Source organism: Cryptomeria japonica, unplaced genomic scaffold (assembly GCF_030272615.1).
Source record: "Cryptomeria japonica unplaced genomic scaffold, Sugi_1.0 HiC_scaffold_287, whole genome shotgun sequence".
NCBI lineage: Eukaryota > Viridiplantae > Streptophyta > Pinopsida > Cupressales > Cupressaceae > Cryptomeria > Cryptomeria japonica.
Window position 1 is genome coordinate 60,966 of NW_026729109.1, and position 7,436 is coordinate 68,401.

At 33.5% G+C, this 7,436-nt stretch overlaps 1 pseudogene; it reads left to right on the plus strand.

Annotated features, from left to right (window-relative positions):
• Positions 1-3,623, plus strand: part of LOC131870093 (ATPase family AAA domain-containing protein At1g05910-like) — a 38,167-nt pseudogene extending 34,544 nt beyond the window's left edge.
• The last annotated feature ends 3,813 nt before the right edge of the window (positions 3,624-7,436 follow it).

Sequence of the window (7,436 nt, forward strand, 5' to 3'; positions counted from 1 at the left end):
GTAGAATAATCCCCTACTCCAGGGGCATTCACTGTTATATTCTTGTCTTAACAAATTCAGTTGATATCATAGTTAATTAACACCTATTGTAAAGACATGTCAATATTGTTGCTACCAATGCAGTGTTTGTAGCCAATTGAAGAAAGAAATCATATATATGTAAATCAAATTCTTTGTTAGTGGTGGACATTATTACAATTTCTTGGATTATATATCTACAGGTGATTTTGCCGGATGGTGGTTCTAGATGAAAGATATTGGTGAGGCAATTCTTATAGAATCAAGGGATTGTACTCCTTAACATCCAAGGTAAAAGTCTAGAATAATGAAGAAGAATGAAGAAAAAGATCTTGGCTATTTGTTCAAAATTGGGTGTAGATTTTAGTTTGGTTAGAATCCATTACATTTTAGCCTATTACTTATATATCACTAACCTGTTCGTTTACTTAGTAGCAAAGTTGAAAAACTTGGACTAGAAAAAAGTTTTGACAAACCCAAAAAAACTTCAAAGACTTAGTAGACCCAAACAAGTTCAAATTTCAAAAACTTCAAAGACTTGACCCAAAGAATTTAGAGTAATTAATTAATTGAAGACCTTTAGAAGAATAGGTAATAATCAATTTATTTTTTTTAAGAAGAATAAATAAATTTGTAAAAATATTATTGAAAAAAATGCATACTAGTTTAAATTTCAATATAAATAAAAATTACAAATTATAATTTCAATGTTTAGAATGTATAAACTTTATTCTGGTTAAAGCTTAAGAAAAGCTTTGTGGGTGTACTCAAAAGGGATGGTAGAGTTGCAACGAATTCCCCATTGATGGCTTGCCTTTTGTTTGTAAGTGCTGCATCATAATTTCAATGTTAAAAATCTATAAATTTGTTTTGACTAAACTTGATCATTCAACAACAATGTAGGAAAGATCAAATATCAAATGATCAAGAAGATATGAAAAAAAAAATCAAGGTTAGAAACAAGTAAGAGCATAAAATTATTTTGTTATAGCAACATTTAGATCAAAGATAAATCTATGAATATGATAGAATTATAGGAATATATATGCTACAATAATGTTTAATGATCTTTGCAAGTTATATACATGTTTCCATTTATAAAATATGATAAGGTATTATTTTAATAATCTATTTGGAAGTAACTTGTTTATTACAATACGTAAGCCTCTATATTATTTTGATTTCTTTTCTCAGGTGCATAAAATAGTTTGTCCTTCAAATCAGAAAAATATGTAGGCATCTTTCATGATTAAATTTGTATGCTGAAGTTGCTTATACTAGTAGTCACATACGTCCAGAGGATATCTCCATTGTTTTTTTTAATGAAGATAAAACTTCTTTTGCCCAATACTCTGTTGCATAATATTATAAGAATTGATGAGTCAGATGATTCTCTTCTTGTGGATGAGATGGATTAGGGTCCTATTGGTTCATTATCATTGATGCATGTTGCAAATAGAAAATTTGGCCAGCAATGGGTTTGTGGGGGAATTGACATGCATAACGCAACTGCTCGGGGTTTGGATGTTGTAGCATCTGGATGGGAAACCAAGGTGATACGTTTGGTTATGGAGGTGTACATGCACAACCTACTAGGCCTAGTTCAAAAGGTGGAGCTAACATTCAAACCTTGCAAGTTCATGAAACAATGAGTTTTGATGATATTGGAGGGCTTTCTGACAACATTGATGCATTGAAAGAAATGACTTTTTCCCTCTTCTCTATCCCAGTTTCTTTGGAAATTATCACATATCTCCTCCAAGGGGAGTCTTACTATGTGGTCCTCCAAGAACTGGAAAAATGTTGATTGCAAGGGCTTTATCATGTGCCGCTTCCAAGGTAGGACATAAAGTAAACTTTTAGATGCGAAAGGGAGATGATGTGCTCAAGAAGTGGGTTGGGGAAGCTGAGCGACAGCTGAAATTACTTTTTGAAGAAGCACAAAGGAACCAACAATCCATAATATTATTTGATGAAATATATGGTCTTGCCCCAGTGAGGTCTAGTAAATAAGAACAAATTCACAATTCTATTGTAATTCTATTGTATGTACGCTTCTTTCTCTAATGGATGGTGTAGACTCTAGAGGTCAAGTAGTCCTTATTGCAGTGACAAACAGGATTGATGATATTGATGGAGCTCTTCGCCGACCTGGTCGGTTTGATCGTGAATTTGTATTTTCCTTACCTGATTGTAAAGCACAAGATGAGATATTAAAGATCCACACAAGAAAGTGGAAGAATCCTTTATGAGAGCAATTAAGAATGGAATTAGAAGCATCTTGTGTGGGGTATTGTGGTGTTGATTTAAAATCTTTGTGCACAGAAGCTGCAATTAATGCTTTCTGTGAGAAATATCCTCAAGTATACACTAGTGATGATACCTTTGTCATAGATTTTGATTCTATGAAAGTAGAGAAGCATGATTTCTTGGAAGCTACCCGATTGTAAAGCACAAGATGAGATATTAAAGATCCACACAAGAAAGTGGAAGAATCCTTTATGAGAGCAATTAAGAATGGAATTAGAAGCATCTTGTGTGGGGTATTGTGGTGCTGATTTAAAATCTTTGTGCACAGAAGCTACAATTAATGCTTTCTGTGAGAAATATCCTCAAGTATACACTAGTGATGATACCTTTGTCATAGATTTTGATTCTATGAAAGTAGAGAAGCATGATTTCTTGGAAGCTATATCTACTATTACTCTTGCTGCCCATAGAGGTGCAATAGTACACTCAAGGCTATTGTCCCCAATAATAGCTCCATGCTTACAAGGACATCTAAAAATAATCAGTGATTATATGTCTAATATCTTCTACGTAGTGGCCAAGGGTTATAAAAAAGATTCGTTGAATGACAGTTCTCGCAATCTTGCCAAGTTACTTGGATTTCCCAATGGTTCTTCTATTCTGGTTGTTTACAGACCAAGACTTCTACTTTGTGGGAAGGAGGGTACTGACTTGGTAAGGTTAGAAAATGCTTTCATAGATGTTTACACATCTATAACATGAGTGTTTTTTAAAACTTTTGAATTGGTTGGCTTGTAATCTAGCTAAATTTCTGAAGGATGCTATATTTGTAATTTTCTTGCTAGGATCACATTGGCCCTATAGTTTGACATGGAATAGAGAGGTTCACTATGCATTGTCTTGGAATTCCGTCACTTTTGTCTGACCATGCACGGATCCTTGAGGAAGCACTAGTACATATTATGGGAGAAGCAAGGATGACTACTCCTTCTATCTTGTATCTGTCTCAACTTTAAATTTGGTGGGAGATGATGTGTATATCATTACATTAATACACTTGATACTTTTAAAGTTCTATGACTTTGGGATTTCCTGTGGTATATTTGAAATCATTTTGTTTTTATTTCTAGAGCTTCCTAAAATGACTACATATCTGATTTTGTTTGTTTCACTGAGCTTCTTAGGCCCACGATCATCTAAGAGTTGTTCTACTAGCTATACTATAATAATTGCCATCAAACCTTCCTTTATTACTTCTTGCAACCTCCTTTGTTCCCTTTGATGAATTGGATGGAGAAGCTACATCCTTGTTTGGTCGTCACTATATGTACATATCAACGACATCATTGTTTTAGTTTTGGTATTTTTCCTTCTTAGTTTGTTCAAGATTATGCTTAGGCATGTGAATCCATTATGTATATCAATATTCTGAAAACTAGGAATACTCAAAGGAGGAAGATGATAGAAATCAAGGGGAGGCTGGGGATGGAGGAGAGCAAGATGAAGAAGATGAAGTTGAGGAAAAGGGTGAGCAGGGTAAAGAACAAGAAGGAAGGAGACAACATTCTTTCCTAAATCACACTGATGCGAGGAGGTTTTCTCCTAAAAAAGAAGAAAAGCAATGATTGCAGTCTCCACTATGTAAAGTACTGCATAAAGGAATGAGAATAAAAAATGCACATGACGCAAGATGAGGTGTCTCAATGAAGTGGGCAGAGGCATTAATGAAATAGAATGTATGTTACACAAGTGTACTGCTGTACATAAACCAAACATATATTTTTATTGCTTGCAGAAATGGGTTACATCGCCTCTATTTATAGAGGTCTGTAGAGAATGATCTAGAATTATTATCATAGGATCTTTCTAGATTTTTCATTCTTCTTCGTTGGTCATCCCTTCTGGACTCTTCTATCATCGCTTAGACTTGTCTTTTTATCGATGTTTCTAGACTGAGCATTAATTGTAAGTTGATAGTGGTAACTGGTAGAAATTACCAGACTATTCTAACACTCCCCCCTAATTTCTACTAATATTCAACTTTTCTCTTAAATATTCAAATTTTTCTTGTGCTAATGCCTTTGTGAATATGTCTGCCAATTGTTCTTCAGATCTACAATGCTTCAAGTTGATTTCTCCATTATTAACCAATTCTCAAATGGAGTGGTACCTCATGTCAATGTGCTTGCTTCTTTTGTGAAAGACATGATTTTTTGATAGTGCAATTGCTGACTTATCATCACAGTATATTGTTGTTGACTCTTTTTTATCATGCTTTAAGTCCATCAAGATCCTTCACATTCATACTGCTTGACATGCCACTGATGTTCCTGCTACATATTCTGCTTTTGCAGATAAAATAGTCACTATAGGGTGTTTCTTTGATGCCCATGCAACAACTCTTGTTCCAAGATGAAATTCATATCCTAAAGTACTCTTTTGATCATCAATGCTCCCTGCAAAATCACTATTTGTATATCCTGTCAATTCAAAATTATTTGTTTTGGAGTACAATATCCCATAGTCTATTATCCCTGCGATATACCTCAATATTTTCTTTCCAACTTGCCAATGCGAATTCTTAGGTGTATTCATAAATCTAGATATCAAACTGACTCCATACATAATATCTGGCCTAGTTACAGTGAGATAAATCAAGCTTCCAACAAGTCTTCTAAATATGGTTGAATCAATTTTGTACTCATTATCTTCTTTGCTAAGATTTGTCCCTATTGCTATAGGAGTAGATGCTGGTTTGCAATTTATCATTCTAAACTTCTTCAATACATCCTTTGCATATTTTGTGTGAAAAATGAAAATCCCTTTATTATTTTGCATAACTTCAATTCCAAGAAAATATCTTATTAATCCCAAATCTATCATCTCAAATTCCTTTTTCATTTCTATTTTAAACTCATCAGTAGATAAACTTCCAGTAAAGATCAAATCATCAATATATAAACAAACAATTAGAATCTGACCTAGTTTGTTTTCATTCATGTATAGTGTAGGCTCACTATTTTGGACGACTAGTTTAATGTTATTCTCTTTTTTGATAAAAGTTCTGGGAACTTGAATTGAGTTGATTCATCTTTAATTTTGTTTTGCAAAAATATTTTTTTTTAAGTCTTGTTGATGTTAAACTAAGGCAATGCATTCATATTTTGAATAGTAAAAGATGAGAGGTAGCTTCCATCTCCATACGTATTGATAGGTTTCTAGTCTCGTTGAATAGATTGGAGAAAATTTGATAACTATTTTTTAAACTGAGTGAGACGGCTATGATCATCTTCCCAAGAAACTACCTTCTAAGTTTCACATCTACCACATGGAGATTCTCGTATCCTACATTGAAATATTAATTATAGCAATATGCAATTATATGAAAGAAAAGATTGCACTAGAAAACATTAAATTATGCAAATCCATTTGATAATGGTTTGGTCATCTTGAGATAGAGGGGAGAGGATAGTTATGCTGTTTTTCATACTTTTGTTGCACTTCATATTTTGTAACACTAGTAAGGTTTTAATTAATTTAGTATTTGATTTAGTGGTATTATAGAGTTGAAAGTTCAATATTTATTTTCATTTAAAAAATATTATTGGTCAAAATTGATAACTTTGTCAAAAAAATCTTAGTTTCCTAATTTTATATAAATGGAGCATTAACAATATTGTAGAAATGAAGAAGTAATCAAATTATCAATAAATATTTTGTGATTTATTAAATAAAGGAAAAATTATACTTATTTTTCATATAAGATTATGTTTTTTTATAGAGAAATAGACTATGGTTGTTAAACAAATTAGACTACTCTCTCCCCTCAACTTTGTGATAGGACATCTAAATTCAACCATAGCTAAAACTCTAAACTTGACAATGATGATGCCTTCCTTGATATTATTGTTGTGGATTCGCTTATTAGAAACATGGCCTCTAATCAGGCCCATGACTTGGCCATAATCGTATATGACAAGTATAGAATGACCCTCTATGATGATATCACTAAAGAATCAAACCTAGAAACTAGGTCTACGTCTAGCAATTTGGTCACTAAAAAGGAGCAAATCCTAGGTCATGATCAAGTTATGGAATCTAAAATTGAAGATTATAAGATTTTTATACCTGCCATAAATGTTCTTTTTACTAAGTTTAAACTAAAGAGGGGAAGACCTAAAGGAAAACAATCTCCCTTACCTAAGAAAAAAGATAATAAGAAGCACCTTCCTAAATGTTTTGACAGGTTTACAGTTGCTAAGGACATCATTGCCTAAGGTTTCCCATGAAATTGAACTGCATCTCTTAGATAGTGGTTCCTCCCAATGCAATAGGGTGGTGTGGACCATTCTTAATCTTCATGATACTAAGACTGGTGTTTGTTCCCTTTATGCTTTCAATGATTACAAAGAAAGAATGGAATTGTGGAAATGGTTGTGTACCCTCCTAGATGTTTCCTATATTGTTGGGGTGACTTTGACATGATTGAGCACCTAGAGGATAAACTAGGAGGCCTAAACCTAGAGTGGATGTGTGGGGAGAAACTTTACTGGGCTAGGTTGAAGGATAAAATAGGAGTATTTGATCCTCTTGAAGGATTGAAGAATTATTATGGGTCAATATGGTATATGTGGTGCAATTTCCAACAAGGGAGGACAATAATTTATTGTAGGCTGGATAGGTTTTATGCTAATAAAGATCTTTTCTCTTTCAAGCAAAGGGAAGATGGAATCATAGCAAAAGTATCCCCATTTTACCCTCTCAAATCATCATCTGATTTCAACATAGATTGCATTGAATTTTAAAACGATCCCTCACCCTTAGAGGGAGGAAAACTTTATCCTTAACACCAACCTTCTGGAAGATTGAGGTGTTAGGAGTGCTATTTACATGATTAGGCAAATAACCAAATGGGAATGTCACACCCACTCTACGATTGATAAATGGAACAAAAATGTTAAGAGCTAGAAGGTCCTTCAGCAAACAGTTGGAAAGAAGAAATCTAAAGATGGTAGGAAGCTAGAAAGAGACCTAGTGGATAATCTTCCAGTTCTAAAAGCTCATAACCAAATTGACCCTACCAATTTGGAACTATCTCACTCCATATCCCAAACTAGAGACATGCTAAGAGGTAGGCAGCATAAAAAGATCTCCAGAATCGAAGTAAG